A 16,370-nucleotide genomic window follows, 5' to 3' on the forward strand; every position below is an offset into this window, starting at 1 on the left:
CACATCATTCTGAAACCCCTCTCACATCCTTCTTCCCCCCACGTCTTTCCTGCCCTCCTGCTTCCTCTTGCTTAGATTGCACGTCACTTATTATGAATTGTTTATTTTATTGTTGGTTTGTTAGCGGGACTCAGTATAAAGCTGCTGTCTTTCTTTGGAAATGAAATCCTACATCATAGTGGGAGTAAGTTGGATTTTAAAAAAAGGTAATTAAAAAAGAATAAGATAAAAAAAACCTCTCCTCCTCCTCCTTCTCCTCCTCTTCTTCCTCTCTCTGGCAGTAAATGCACAGGGTGTAGATGAAATCTTCCTCCTTCTCATTAATGGAAGGATGTTAAAGTAGCCGAGAATCACGTAGCATGACAAGTGGCTCAGTTTCCATCCATCTTGAGAGTTTTAAGTCATAAGCAAGTTAGATTCGCAAAAATGTAATAGAAAAGCAAAATGGGCCAAGGAAAAGAGTCGTAAGATGCACACCCAGTAGTTACTGAAGTAGAAACGCAGACACTAATGTCTGAAACGACTCTGAGAAGAGTGGCAACACAGATTTCAGCTTTTAACCGGAGTAAAAAGTGAAAGTTCATGGTAAAAAGTTAGATTTGCTATTCTCTTTCACAACAGGACAACTTTACAGAAGAGTCTTTGCAATAAAAGTGTCAACCAGTGCATCTCATTCGTCCTCCAGTGTTAGTGAGGGGTGTGTTATGTAACCTAGTGAGCACATTCTTGTCGACAATAAAATAAGTAAAAGATTTCCAAAGACATTACAATTGTTTTGAAAAGTTTATGTCTTTCCAACTTCGGGAAACCTCTGCATATCTGTTTCTGTCACAAGATTCATCACACATCCTCACATGTAATTATTAGCAACATTTATGTTACATCTGAAATCTATCAAGATTAAAATGATTGGACTTTACTGACTGGGCAATGAAAAGCTTAAAGAGGGGGTATTGTAATTTTTCCCTCTAGTACTCCCTAACTCTAACCCTGACCCTATATGATTTACAGCTTGTAAAACACCCAATTTATCTCACACTGGTGTTTTAGAAAACCCGTATTTCAGCCTCTGTCTTTGTTTTGGCTGCTGTTTCTTTAAGGCTCTCAACCCCATAAACCTCCTTCCCACTGATTGGTCAGCTCTCTGGAGGTCTGTTGAAAGCAGAGCTATGCCACACCTTGGTGTTTTAGGTCTGTCTCTCCAATATGTCGTGATCTTGTGAAGATCTCTCTCAAAGGTTTCACCAAGACCTCGTGCTGGTTTTAAATCAGATCCTTTTGAGCAGTTTACAAACTCATTCAAAGATTTCGATAACACCTTAATCTGCACATTTAGTCTGAACATCCTGCACTGGTACTTTGTATCAATTTTTAAAGTATAGGAAAGCAGAATACCCCCTCTTTAAAGTCAGAACTTTTGGGGAAACAATCAGCTAACAAATGATTAAATTAAATATGTATTTCTATCTTTTCAAAGCTAAAGATTTTTTATTCTTACTCTAAAGAGTTTTAACTGTTTTTATTGTATCTGTAACTCAACAGTATAATGAGTTTTTCATTGAATTTGGTAAATTTCAGGGATTGAGGGCCAGAAACTGGACCACGGGCTGCACTAAAAAAGTATGATGGTGTACCTGAAAAATATGAACTTACAAAACACTAGAAACTGGGTCTTGTGTGTTCAGAAGTTGTTCTCACCTCGTCTTCATACAAATAAAAGCACCAATATCAGTTAATTCTCAACAGAAAGGTTTTGGAGAGCCTGAAAATTCTTTAGAATTGAGCAGCTTCATTCTTAAGACAAGCTAAACTGGATGTTTCTGTTTGGTTGAGTTTCCACTTTTTCCTTCTTGTTTTGCAGAATCCTCTTTGAAGTTTTTTTTTTTATCACTTTATGTCCATCAGGCATGATATGCCCTGACAGATTGTCAGAGGGATCATCGTCTCCTTTTGTTATTGTCACGTCCATTTTGGTAGAAAATAGTCTTTATGTTGGGGAGACAACGCACAGTGACACAAAATAAAAAAAGACAGTAATTTTCAGCAAAAACATCAGACTCTAATCGGTGAGCCTGTGGGGACACATCGGAGAGGACAGTGAGGAGCAGAGAATGAAAGGACATGCAGTAAAGCAGGGGTGGCCAACCTGTGGCTCGCGAGCCGCATGTGGCTCTTTGCCTTTCGGTGTGTGGCTCTTTGATCCATTCATAAAAATATATATATAGTTATGAGTAGTGGTGTGCCGATCAATCTAAACATATAAATATATATATATATATATATATATATATATATATTTTTATATATATATATATATATATATATATATATATATATATATATATATATATATATATATATATATATATATATATATATATATATGGATGCCAACGTTGGGATCAGTTGGGATTGATACTTAAGTTTCAGTTTCTCTTCTCTAGTACAAATTTATACACACAAACACAAAAAACCTCGCTTTGAAAATTGGAAATGTATTGATTTTCATTTTTTTGTCATTTCGCTTATGTGTGAGAGGAAGTGTTTTTAAGACCATGTGCATGACGTGGCTCTCTGTAGTACCACGGTCATTTTTGTGGCTCTTAGTCTCTGACTGGTTGGCCACCCCTGCAGTAAAGGGTTGAGACTGGGAGATATTTGTGTTGGTAGTAAAAGTCAAAATTGAAAACTTTTGCTCCTCTGCCAAAAAGCACGTTTTTTTCCCATTAAATGTTTAAAGTATTGTGATGCCAATTTCTGTCCCTGCTCATTGACTGACAGGCTGACAGAGGCCACACTCTGTGAACTTCTCTGTGTTGTTAAACATCAAGTCTATACTATCACTCCATTGAGGATCAATAGGACGGATGCATCACACGCTGATAATTCACAGTTAATGGGAAGCGAGAAGAACAACAGGGGACCTTATCAGCCGCATGATGTAATGTTTACCGGCTTTTTAATTAATTATGAAAATTAGCCAAAGCGGTAGGCACGCTGAGAAGTGAAATCAGATCTTTACGCTTATCGCAGCCTCGCAGCCTCTCACTGTGCGCTGTTTGAATGACACCTCGCGCAGAAAGCGTGCTCCCACACGCTATCCCTCATAGACGCACACACTTAGATATAGTCACATCTAAACACACTCACACCTGCACATGTGCACTTATGAAGTCCACAGTGACATTAATGTATGCAAACTGGAAAAATCTCTACGCAGAATAGCCCAGAAAAACAAAACGCTATTGATTGGATTTGCAGTTTTCAAGCACTGAATAAAATTAGATTTTGCCCTTTGATCCATGAATGGTGACAGATTGCTCCTCATTATATTCATCTGTCAAAACGGCCTCCAAATGTGAGCTCGCCTGATCTATATTTGTATTCATTGATGTGAAAAAAAACACACACAGGTGAAGCAAATGTGCACAGAGAAACACAAACAGGCAATTACTTCAGCGCCTGACATGACATTCCTGTGGTGTTAGTTTATTCAGAGAACATATTTTTCTTCGTGTCTCCAATCAGCAATCAGATTCCTCCGTGTGTTGTGTTCAAGGGCATTTTTCTTTGTCTGGCTGGGGAGAGAAAGATTCAGATACTGTTGAGAAAATGTGGGCTGTACGTGACTGTACGGTAGTATCAGTAGTGTGGTGTGTTTATCGTTAACTTTGCAGAGCTGTAGAGGGGAATCTCCTCTGTAAGGGCTTGATTTCTCATCACACAAAGTTGGTCCCTGCAGAATGAAGATGGGCAACAAGCAGAAAACAATATTCCACCTTGGAAGACAACCCGCTCTGTTTACATCATCTCCAGACGGATTTGGGGACAGGATAAATTCGGCAATGAGAGACAAAGAGAGGAAGAGAGTTGTTGCTCTGCCAAGTTTCCTCCACCTCCTCCTTTGCATTGGACGTGCATGTTGGGGAGTATTGCAAAAGACAAGACAGGAGCCTTTTTTTCTCCTCCTGCAACTTCGGATCAAAGGAGCAGGGAGCCAAGAGACACGAGGTGTCTGCAGGGAGAGGCAGGATTAGCTGGATTAGCCCAAACGCATCAGTGATAGGACTGGGCCCTCCTGCAAAGATAGGAAAAACAGTGGCAGCAGAGGCCAGATGAGCCAGGCCCCGGCATTGTCACGATAAAGCATAGCTCCGGACTGGACTTCTGTTTCCCTCCCTCCTGTGTTTGTTTATCAGTGATAAACTGGACAAACTTTGGCTGTCAGGTGCAATAAATTGGCGTTTGGGTCCATAAGTAGGTCTTTCACCTCCCGTTCTGAGGAGAATTTCCTGTTTTCAGCATCACTGCTTCGTGGGGCCCTGCTGCTCCAGTGCTTTGAATTTGCATTGCATTATCTCATTCTCAGCTGGCGGTCCAGATATTGAGAAGAAACAGCTATTTATCACTGAATTATCAGAAATTTATGCAAGAATAAATAAAGTTTCTGGCCTGGGCATAAAGCAGTTATTTATTCGGTTGATCTGCCTTGTGAGATTGCATTAATGATACACTGTCATTGCACCCCCTGCCTCTCTGGTTTAACTCATTGTTTTCCTTTTAGAGCATTTCATTCCTTTTTTTCCTCTTTACTCATTCTCTGATGCAAGCATAATCCCCACAAGCCCTCCATAGCTGCTCGACTGCTGCATACCGCTCAGCCTAAGTGCTGTGTATCTACATGCATCTCGTGTGATACGGTCTCTGTGTTCACTTCTCTGCATGCTGCCTCAAGGGTCCCCTGGTGGGATTGATTTCCAGGACTGTAATTGTAACAGAAATCACAGAAAAAGAGAAAAAGGAAGAAGAAAACAAAGCCAGCAGCTAACAGAAGGAAAAAAAGAGATAAAAAATTAAGAGAGTGGGGAAAGGATGTGAAGAGAGCAATTAAAGCGGTGTGGGAGAGTCAGAGTGGTAATGTGAGAAAGAGAGAAGGAAAGATGAGGAAGTGTGAGGAAGCAGGAGGAGATGGTATGTTATTAGGCATGCCGGTGTTACATTACAGCACCAGAGAGTTTGTAAAGTGGCGAGATAAGTCTTACCTGAGGCCGCAGCCTTCACTCACAAGGACAGTCATGCAGGGCGACTAAAGCTGCTGTTAATGCAGTGCATGCGTGTGTTACACAGCTTTCCTCAGGTTTGTGTTGCTGTGTCACTGACAATAAGCTATAAGTGTGTCATACTGAAAAGAGAGGCATTTTGCTACGTGTCTAAGAACTGCAGACACACAAACATCAGATTAGCTCGGCTTCATACTGCCGGGTATTTCAATTTATTGAAAGATCTGTCATTTACATTCTCGCTCAATTTAACATGAATCAAAAATGCTTGCGCTGTAACTCTCAAAGAGCACGCTGACATTATTTTGTCCACTTGCTCAGCTTTCATTTTTAGCAGGCTACATGTGGTTACTCTACTGATTTCCTGATAAGCAAACCACTTGGTGCAGCACTTTGAAGTTTTTTAATGAAAGTGCAAAACCAATTGAAACTATATTCTTGAATGACTAGCATTTCCTTTTCCCCAACACAGTTATTATACATATCCTGCTCCTTTGATACACTGATTCTCTACATTTGCAACGTTTGCACTCCAGTTTGAGCATATAACTTTTTAAACTTATAATTATAAGTTGTTTTAAAGTTAGGAACAAATAAACCATGATGTCATGGCGACAGTAACATTCGTTTTTTTTCAGACAACAGGCTGTTTCTGCATCTAAGCAATGCTAGCCGAAAGCTAAAGTTAGCTGTCACCCACCCTCAAGCTTGTGTTTCACTTTAAGTGTCAGTTGATTCATCGGGAAAAAGCTGAACTCCAACGACAAACATCAGCCTTGGCTAAGTAGTAGAACAGCTACAGACTGTAACAACAGGAAAGGGCAATTTTTTGCTAGCAGTGGGTTTTAGCTTGAACAAGCTAATAGTACTGTAAGGTAGGAAGTAGCTGTGTCACCATGATTGCTGTAAATGATGCAGTAGTTTACATTCTTTACTAACACATTATCTGTCCCTGATGACTAAGTAGCTGCAACTAGCTAAGTTGGGAGGTTATGTTACTGCTATGAGATGTTACGCAAAATAAAGAAAAACAGAGAATAGCTGACAGCTAGTGTTTTTATTAAGCCAAGAACCACTGTAAATTACTGTTTACATGAACGTGTATGGTCCAAGTTGATCTCATTTTAGCTACGACTTGGCTAACCTTTTATGTCATCAATTGATCAAGAAAACTTCAGCCTGGCTGACACTACAGGATTTTAAAAATCTTAAAAGATTCGGAAATCAGGTTGTATCACACACATAAGAAGAATCTTCACAGATTATCTCTTCTTTGCTAACAAGATTTGAAAATGATAATGACCAGCACACACCACAGGATTTCATCCAGATTATCAGAGCAGAGAGAGGGAGGCACCATATGATCCCACATCATCTCACAAGACAGGGATTTTTTTTTTAAAGCACAGATAATGGAGACTAGCACAGTGCTGCTGGGTGGAGCCATTATTTGCATACCCACCTTAATTTACCTCTTTGTAAACACATCTGGGTGAAGGAGTGGTCGGAGAGACATAGACAACATTTTGTCTCTGACAAGTGCCAATCATTTCTGGCCCCTCGTAGGCGTCTCTCTCTAGCCCTGTTTCCACCAAGCAGTCCGGTTTCGATCAGTACGGTTTGGTATGGGTTGACTCAGTCAAGCCTGGTCTTGTTTATGTTTCCACAGCCAGATGCCAATAGCCGCATCAGTTAAATAATAGCATGGTGTCAGAGCAGCGCGACACAGTGTACCTCGCTAATAAATCCCACAGAGAAGAAAAATGTGACACAGTAAACAACGAGCAATGATGGAAGACATCCAGCAATTTGTCTTCTTTGTGATTGGCATGTGGCTTTTTGTTACAAAGTAGAATCAAGCTTTGTCTGCAGTGTTGTAGCTCCACCTTCCGGGATCGGATCAGTTAAGTCTGGCACTCCTACGGAAGGGTCCCAAAATGTGGGAAGGCTTGTCTCGATTATTTGGGGATCTGTCCTGGGATTAGTCAGTGGAAACACCGTAAAATGCGTGCCATGCCGAGACGAACCGAACCAAACCGCTTGTTGGAAATGGGGCATCTGATTCGCGGTTGTCATCCTCAGCAAAAATGAGTGATGTAATCATAGATATCAAACATGTTTGAAAATATGCCCAGAATCTGGGTCAAGTCAGCCCCAGAATCCTGTAAGCAAGGATTTAGAAGTACGGCCATAATTTCTATCAGATTTTTTTGTTTCTTTTGGATTTTAAACAACCGTGAAGCCTTAATTAAGACGATTAAGGAATTGAGAGACTCTGCAGAAGAATAACTTGTAATTTTAGCTCAGCAGTACAACATAATGCTCAGCTTTGAGCCCCCCACCATGGCTGCTGTGTGGAAATGAAGTGAATGGATTAGATTTTGAGGACCTCAGCTCCGGACGAGGAGCTTCTTGTTGCAGGCCTCAGCTGGTCTGTAGGACTCCTGTAGCTCCTCAGTACGTGATTAATACCCCAGTCTGCATTGTGTCCAAGAAGTCAAGCATGCTCTGTTATTATCTGCCTCCTGTTAGGTCCCTGGGGGGGCTCCCCTTTCTTGGCTTCTTGTGACGCCGTTGGCTGCACGAGCCTACAATCTTATTTATGTTCCCAGCTCTCTTATCTGTAGTTTTGTCAGGAAAGACAGAGGGGGCAAGGTATGAAGAAAAGGAGGTGTAGGGAGGGAGGAAGAGGGCAGCGAGGGGCAGAGCTGCACCCAGATTGTCTTTGCAAAGAGAGATTGAGTGTAAAAGAACGCCACCTCATCCCCTTGGCTCAAACACTCCTGGTCAATGGAAACTGTCATAAATTTGAATGTAGATTAAAAATTTTCTCTCCGGGTCTTGGATGACGGCTCGATCAAACAGTGCATCACACACTCCAGATGTAGTACTCTATGCATGTCAGGGCCTGTGTGTGTGTGTGTGTGTCGGATTCTTCCAGACACATTATCCTGAAGGACTTCTTGAAGTGGTTGTTGAGGCTGATCTTGCATAAAATTCCACTCATGCTTTCATTGTGCATTACATGACGTGTGTGTGTGTGTGCGGTGTTTGTGAATGTGTGTGTGTGATTGTGGGAGATGAAGATGGAGCCACTGGGGAGATGAAAAGACACATACAGTAATGGAGAACGGCTGTTTGTTACAGTACATTAGAAAACATTATGACTCGAGTAGCAGGGCGTCAATGATGAAATAACAACAACAGCAAAAGACACGCACACTTGCACACACACGCATACACACGCATACACGCCGAGTAATCACTATACAGCTAAAGGGTAATTGCACATATAGGGAAGCAGCGCAGCTCTGTGCTGTATGTGAAGCACGTAGCCATACAGGAAAAATGACCTCTACGTTCAGTGTTCGGTCTCACCTTTTTTGTCTTTACTCTGTCGACATTATCACCTGCCTACTGTAGAAGAGGCGGCCCGTAACTGCTTGTGATTTTACACAGCCGGGTTTCTGAGCACCCAGCAAGCTGCTCGCAGTGAAAAAAGGGAAAAGGATAGAATCACTCCCGCAGCAGGGTAAAAACTACAGACCAATCACAGAATTATAGACCCCGGGGGAGCACGACCTGTTTTCTGCCTGTGTTTAAAGGGAAGCGATGAGTGTGAGGGCCCTTCGCTTTTCATTCTCCATCTGTATTTTCCTCCTTTCTTTTTTTTTTTTATTCTATTCTAAACAACCTCGAGGTCAGTTTTGTTTTTTAAATCCAATACCCCAGCCTTTCTTTCATTCTTTCTTTCTTTCCCCAGCCTCCTTTTTTTTTTTTTTTTTGCCTGATTGTGGTGATGTTGGTAAATGGTGGCCCAGTTTGTCCCCCTCCTTCCTCCCCTGTGCTCTCGCTGGTGAAATTACCCACTGGTTACTATAGAGACGTGTTTATAAATGCAGTTTATGACTCCCTTTCTGCCCTTTCTCTCGCTGCATTTACCTCCTCATTTTCACACCTATCTTCCCCTAAATGACATCTTTTTTTTCCTCCTTTTTTCCACGTCTGCCTCGCTGCTTTCTCCTTCATGCGTCCGCTCCATCATGTTCTTTTGCCCTTTCTCTCCATTTTCTTTTGTCGAAATCTCATTATTCTGTTAATTTGGTCGCCAACCGCTGCCAACGTGACTCTCAATGCGGGTCCTCACAGAATTAATACCTAATTTTCCTCAATACTCATTCAAACAGCTCCCCAATCTGGGTGTTTACAATACCACAGGGCCTCCATCTTTGTTCAGCTCCTCTCCTCCAATGATATGTAACTGTAGGGCTCTTCTTTATGATAATGCATCTGTGTGGGTATGTGCCATACATCATTGTTTGCAATAACACCCTTTTACCTCTGTGACCAGAGAGGTAAAGTAAAGAGGAAAAAAAGCTGTGGGTTGTCTTTCTGCTCCCTCATGAAAGTCTAATGGAGAGCTGATTCATGCTTGTATCCAGCCAAGAAGACAACGGACATATAGGCGTATTTATACCACTCAAAGTGAAAGTGCTGCCGAGGATTCAGTTTCACTCCTACTGGGTTCAGGTGTGGAGGGGAGCTAATGCACAACAAAGGGTTATGATTTATGTGATTATGTCATAACCATCTGCCTCCACTAGCTCTGAGCAGTATGGCTATCTGTTTGGGTTTTTAAAACAAATTAAGAGAGTTTAACACACTAACTAATCAAGCAGTGAGACAATAAAGGTGTCTGTTTCACGGTAACTTACTGAGATAATCTGCTGTGCTGCAGGAACATGGAGGTACTGCTTTTCACTTCTGCACTTTTCAATATCATGAGGAACATTTGATTTCAGGGACCATGAGATGTTACTTTCACTTTTAACTGCAACATAGCCTAAAGCTGGTATAGAAGTACAAATCTTTGTTAACCTCTTTTGACCTTGACACTACATTTCTTCCTCTCAGACCCATGATACCTCATTCTTTTTAAACTGTGGCCGATTAGCTACATGTAGGGACACTGTCCACATCATCTCTTGGTGAAATTCCAACATTACACCAATTTTAGTAAAAAAAAAAAAACTATGTACTTAAGTACAATAACAGTGCTAACAAACAACTAATAGAGAACTCATAACACAAATAATCAAACTTCCTGTACAAAGACCAAGTTTAGTTATAATACTTATTAGGTCTTACTTACCATACCAACTTTATTTATAAAACACTTTTAAAAACAAACAAAACTGTAAACAAAGTGCTGTACAGGTATATTAAATTAAAAAGATAAAAAAAATTAAGAAAAAACAGACACAAAAAAAGAAAACATACTACAAACAACTAAAAGCAAATAAACGCAAACAAAAGTGAATTAAAGAAAACAAAAGGGAATAAAATTGGGCAAAGAAACTAAGTCTCTCCGAGGTTCGAAGCCAAAGAATAAAAATGGGTTTTAAGACGCGTTTTAAAAACAGACAGTGAAGGGGCCTCTCTTATGTGCAGGAGAAGACTGTCCCACAATCGGGGAGCAACATTAAAGAAGGCCTTGTCCCCTCTGAGCTTCTTCCTGGATCTCGGTACCTGCAGGAGCAGCTGGTTGGCTGACCTGAGGGACCGAGGGGGTAAATAGAGGTGAAGAAGCTCAGAGAGCTAAGACGGGGCAAGACCATTTAAACATTTAAAAACAAACATAAGAATTTTAAAATCCACTTTAAAAGTAACCGGTAGCCAGTGAAGTGAAGCCAGTTCCGGGCTGATGCGCTTTCTTTATTCTACTTATCCCAAATAGCAAGGTACATTAAAAATTGTATACCAGACAAAAGCTTGGGTCTTAAGAGGTTAAAGAGGGAGTATTATTGTTTCACATATTTCAAACTTGAGTATAAAGTACCAATCCCGGATGAAGTACCAATCCCGGATGTTCATACTAAATGTGTACAGATTTTCAAACTGCTACATGTTTCAAACTTGAGTATAAAGTACCAATCCCGGATGAAGTACCAATCCCGGATGTTCATACTAAATGTGTACAGATTTTCAAACTGCTACATGTTCGGTTGGAGAAATCCCTGAATCTGGCTGAAAACAGGATCTTCACAAGACTTGAAATGATGAGGTCATTACATCAGTATTTCCTCACTGGTTCAGAAAACATTGGAGGGACAGGCCTTAACACTAAGGTCTACCCCTGATAGGCCTTTAGGAGGCTAGCCAATCAGAGAAAAGGGGGTTTGTGACAGTGGAAGCCTTAAAGCAGTGGTCCCCAAACTATGGCCCAGGGGCCGGATAGGGCCCGCCTCCACATTTTTAAACAATACCAGGGGCGGATTATGATTTTTTTATCAGTCTGGCCATGTGATTGAGACTTACACACGCATAGAACATAACTTTCTATTCCACCCTTCTCAGTTTGTGCCCTATCTGAAACCCCTCCCGGAAAAAAAAAAAAAATGTAGTGAAATGTATAGTGCTGGCAGGCGTTGTATCACTTAGTTCGGTTTCTTAGCCTGCTTGCTTTCTGGTTTTCACAGTGAAGTTAATGAGAGAGAGCTGCAAACAGTGGTGTCTACAAGAAAGTTAATGTTTCATGGTCTTTTTTTCTGTAAAAAACCTGAAAAGGGTTATTTAGTTATTTTTATTTCTTAAATAGTGTCATATTTTTTATTAATAGTGTTACTCTTCATTTTCTGTTTTTTTTTTCCTGTCAAGATCCCAGAAAGGGTTATTAATATATGTTTATGTGTGGCTTTCTGAGAAACAATAAATATTTACGTTTGGACACCTCTGCAATCGTCACACTTTTTTTTACAAACTGACCCTGGACCCCCATCAGAGAAGGGAAAAGTTGTTTGGCCCTGATGGGGAAAAGTTTGGGGACCCCTGACTTAAAGAGACAGCAGTGGAAAATAGATGTTTCAAACAGAGGCTGAAATAAAGTTTTCTGAAGTACTGGCGTGAGAAACTATAGATTACGTAAATCTACTTTGGGTATATCAGAGGGATATTACAAAGCCAAAAATTGAAATAAATAAAAAAGAAAAAAAACATACAAAAAAATCCCAATACCCTCTCTTTAATGGATAACCATGTAACACAGTATGTTTCTATTGACTATATCCTCCTGTGTGTGTGCCATTTCAGTTAATATTTAGTGTTGAATGTAAAGCAGAAATATAGAAAAAAACTTAATTTCCTTGATCAACAAGGTTTGACATCTAAACAATGACCGGATATCACAAAGTGGATTCACTTTGATCATATTAAACCAAATGATCGTAAACTGAAGTAAAGTGAGACAGATTATCTTCAGTCACAGTGATGACTCTGATCATTCAAGCCATCCCTCTCTGCAGCTTTGGTGTTATAAAACAGAAAAACATCCTCCTTCCTCCTCTATTGTGTGTCTGTATCTGTTTAAACATTGTCATTCTGGCTATAACACAAGAGAGCAAACTCAGCCTCTACCTTATAACATCATCAACAGCACAGAAATGTGTGAGGGAGGAAAATACCCCCTCTCCTGTATTTACCTCTATGGTAATGTGGTTTTTGATTCTTTAATATGTTTCAAGAATTGTTTTTTGATGAAACATTATCATAATGGTGTATCTGCTTCCCTCCCACGAGCCTCTCTGCACTTCACTAATTTATGGATTGGATTTTTCTGTTGCTCAGTGAACCTGCGTGCATTTAGTGGCACATTTATCCCTAATCATCTCCTCATTTGGTCTGTTTCAGAGGTGTGTGTGGTCGGGGAAACCAATCGTGGAGCATAAAAAGGAAAAACGGTAAATTCCTCCTTTATTCTTGTGTTAAACCAGACTCAATATGTTGTTTGGCGGTGTTGTAGTCTGACATCGTTGTGGGCAATTTGCATGTAAAACAGACATTGAAACCAAAATAAAGGACAACCTTTCTGTTTGGTTTTGCAGGGCACTCGATAAAACCATATGATGTTTGCCAAGATTAAGTTGAATTTGAAACATTTCTTCATTGTAGCAAGATTCGCATTACCTTAGCGTTATTTTATACCAATTATGTCTGGCCTTTTATTCTCACACACTCACCACGGCTCCATGATTCCCTTGCAGACGGCTCGAGCTGCACATGTGTGGGTGGATATAGAGTGTTTATGTGATTTCGTCTGTCTGTTTGTGTCTCTGCCTGCATCTTGTCCCTGATTTCGTCTGTCTTGTCATTGCAACTCTGTTCCAACAAGCCATGCTGGCACGCAGAAAAAGCCTGTCTACCACCCCGGCTGGTTAGATTATACCGAACGAGACAGCGGGACGTGCTGCCATGACATCGATGACACGACGCGTGTCACCCCTCCGCTGTCTCTCTGCCATTTAGCGATGTTGCTCTCAGTGAGGGGCCCTGGTTTATTTCTTGCCTCCTCTCTCCTTGTGGGGAGGTGATGAGGTGCAGTAATATATAAGAAATGACTTGGTGGCAACTCATCTAATATGATTTGTGTAGGAGCTCATAAAAGCTCGCCAAGCGTAACTTTAAAAGAATGAAATGGAAGGGGGCCATGTTGGTTCGGCTCCTACTGTCGCATTGCAGGGATCATAAATGTGTTCAGAATCACGCTCTGGGACGAGGATTTTCATCCCTTTTTTTGAATTTCTATCAATACTAATGACACCCGTGTCATTTTAACAGAAATTGTGTGCATGATGTGTGTCCCTCTGCAGGCGCTTTGATTACAAGACCTCTACCTGCTCTCCTTCAGCCTGTGTCATCCTGCGTGGAGGCAGCCAGGCGTCTGATCCTCCTCCTGCAACGCCTCTGGAAATAAATAATAAACACATTTAATTAAAATGAAAATGCGCTGCATTTCGGCGTTAATCCTAATTTATTCGCCTTAATTGAGCTTCCATTTGCTTTGCCAATGGTTGGCACAAGTGTTAATAAATAAGCCATTGTGTGGATGCCACGAAGCATTTAGCTGAGCAAATCCTAATATACTGTAGCACTTCACCTGCCTAATCAGCAGGAAGGAAACTCCTCAATGTCACAAAGTTCTGCATGCAGACTCACATGCATACACACATGCTTCTGTATGCAGACTCACATGCATACACACATGCTTCTGTATGCACACGCCTTGCTCATTTTTCCTGCAATAATTACCTCCTTTTCATTTTGGAGATCCACCCAGGCATTAATTACAACAGTATAATGCAATCATAGCAAACTGTGTGTTGTATAATGTGCTGTGATAATATTTCCCCGCTCATTTATCTTTTTCCTTGCCGGTCAGACGTTCGATCTATTCCTCCTCGTGTTTCCAATCCCTCTGCGTTGCTTGTTAGTGTCACTGAGTACGAGGAGATCTCTGATGGCGGCTTTTACTCACATCTTCACCCCTCCTCCTACCCACCTCGACTCCCCCTCTTTGCCGTTTCCCTCTCTAAATGAAGGCTAGCTTTCTGCCTCTCCGGGCTAGAATAATCTTTTTTTTTCTCTCTCCAAAGCAGGGATTTAATTGCAAGTTAAAAGTCCTTTTTTTCTGAGTCTTTCGCTGTTCTTGAACTCTGCTCCTTTTTGTCTGTCACTGAGGCAGCGTGGAAGTAAACTCTCTCTGTTTCTGTGTCGCTCTTTCTCATTAACGGAGTATCCCCCTCATTACCCTAATGTCACAATTTTGTCTCTTTCTTCTCCCTTTCAGAAAATGTAATTGGGCCTTTTTGCGTGTTAGTGATTGTCTCTGGATGTGCAGCATGTAAAATCACCGAGAGTGAAATATCATCCAGAGCATATTTTCTCCCTTTTGACGTTTTCAGACTCCTGATGGGAGAGAATGAATCATTTTCAGGTGGAGGTAAATCTGAAAAAGCATGAGAAGAGATTGAAAACAGATCCTTTTTTCTCTTTCTCTGCCCTTCAAAATCTTGACTAGACCGCCTGAAAATATTAATGCATTCAAAACAGTGTGTATTCATTGTATCTGATTAGAGTCCATGTGTTTTTCTAGGGGCGCAGCAGATATCTGGTGTCTATATATCAAGTGGCACGGCCCTCTTCCATGTGGCTTCAGGCAAAGCATCTGCACACATCTGCAGAGCGCAGAGTATCCCCCGTTGCCTCGTTATCTTCTCCAGAGCTGCTTAGTGATTTATTTACCTGCTCGCCACATGCCGCTCAGGCAAAAATAAAAAAAGGACAGGGGGAATAAAGAGGGGAGAAATGAGAAAGAGGGGAAGGGGGGTTAGGACAGGTGAAGAGAGACAGAGGGGAAAGAAAAGAGGCAATGAGCGAGGGAGAGTGTTCAGGCGATGATAACATGCTGATGATGAGGAGGAGCAGGTGGAAGAGACACATTCGGTCGTCGTTTACAGACTGACAGAAGCAATGACGGGCCAGGCGGAGAGGAGGGAGGAGAGAATAAAAACAACATGACGGCGATTCAGTAAAAGTCATTGTGCCCTGCCTGTGAGCTGCTTTCAATTCTAATCAGGAGATTTGCTTTGAAGGAAATGAAATCCATGCAAAACCCCCGAGTATGCCACTTCACATTAGTTTGGACCCTGTCAGACTGACAAAGACATCAACACCAACAGCTGAGAGACATCAGGTGGAGGGAAAGTATTAGTCAGAGTAAAGTGACCGGTTTGGATAAAGTGTGTTTGTTAGAGTGCTCATTATTACATTCTGGAAACTGTCAGAATGAAAGGGTCCAAACAAACACACAGGGTGAGCCTGTAAACTGTGCTGGGGATGTCATATTTTCAGAGCTATTTCTTGTAATACTTGTGGTAACTCTCTGGAAATGTGTGTTATTGATCCGAGATAAGCTCAAGTACAAATAATAGAAAGATCAAAAGATTCAAGCCTGTAGTTCAGTGACTTTAATTCAATAAGCAGCGCTTGGAGCATAAATCGTGGATGGCTTCAAAATGTCTTAGTCTAAATACATACCTCTGAGATGCTTTCCCCTTCTAGCTTAAGGGCATAATTGTAAAACAACTGGAAAACACTTGAGATATCTTAGTTTATATGTGATGAGGTAGAATAACTTTTTACATTTTCAAATAACTAATGAATAAGATTGAACTTTTCGCATTATTCTGATTTTATGAGATGCACCTGTGTTGTGTTGGTGGATCTTTGAACGTTATCTGTAAATACAGCTGTAGATACAGCTGTGAGTAGGAAGAATACAAGTCCAAGACTTACAACAAGCATATTGTAACTTAAACTATCAAATTCTGTAATATATTGTGTCAAATTGTAAGAATTGTATTGGATCTTAACGTATTGTTAAGCACTGTATCCAATCACATTCTATCATACTGCACCATATTGATTGTATTATATCCAAGGGGCAACTACAGAAAAATGAAGTCTATGAGGAAG

General features: G+C 40.9%; 1 protein-coding gene across 1 annotated transcript in view; it reads left to right on the plus strand.

Annotated features, from left to right (window-relative positions):
- The window catches only part of efna3a (ephrin-A3a), a 175,053-nt gene that overhangs the window by 42,268 nt on the left and 116,415 nt on the right, over positions 1 to 16,370 (plus strand). The window contains exon 2 of the mRNA XM_074687439.1: positions 12,747 to 12,796. The gene's annotated coding sequence lies outside the window, so the exon portion shown is untranslated. The remainder of the gene's footprint in view (positions 1 to 12,746; positions 12,797 to 16,370) is intronic.

This window comes from Halichoeres trimaculatus, unplaced genomic scaffold (assembly GCF_033239565.1).
Source record: "Halichoeres trimaculatus isolate MK-OKI-2021-1 unplaced genomic scaffold, fHalTri1.1 fHalTri1_scaffold_14, whole genome shotgun sequence".
NCBI classification, from domain to species: Eukaryota; Metazoa; Chordata; class Actinopteri; order Labriformes; family Labridae; genus Halichoeres; species Halichoeres trimaculatus.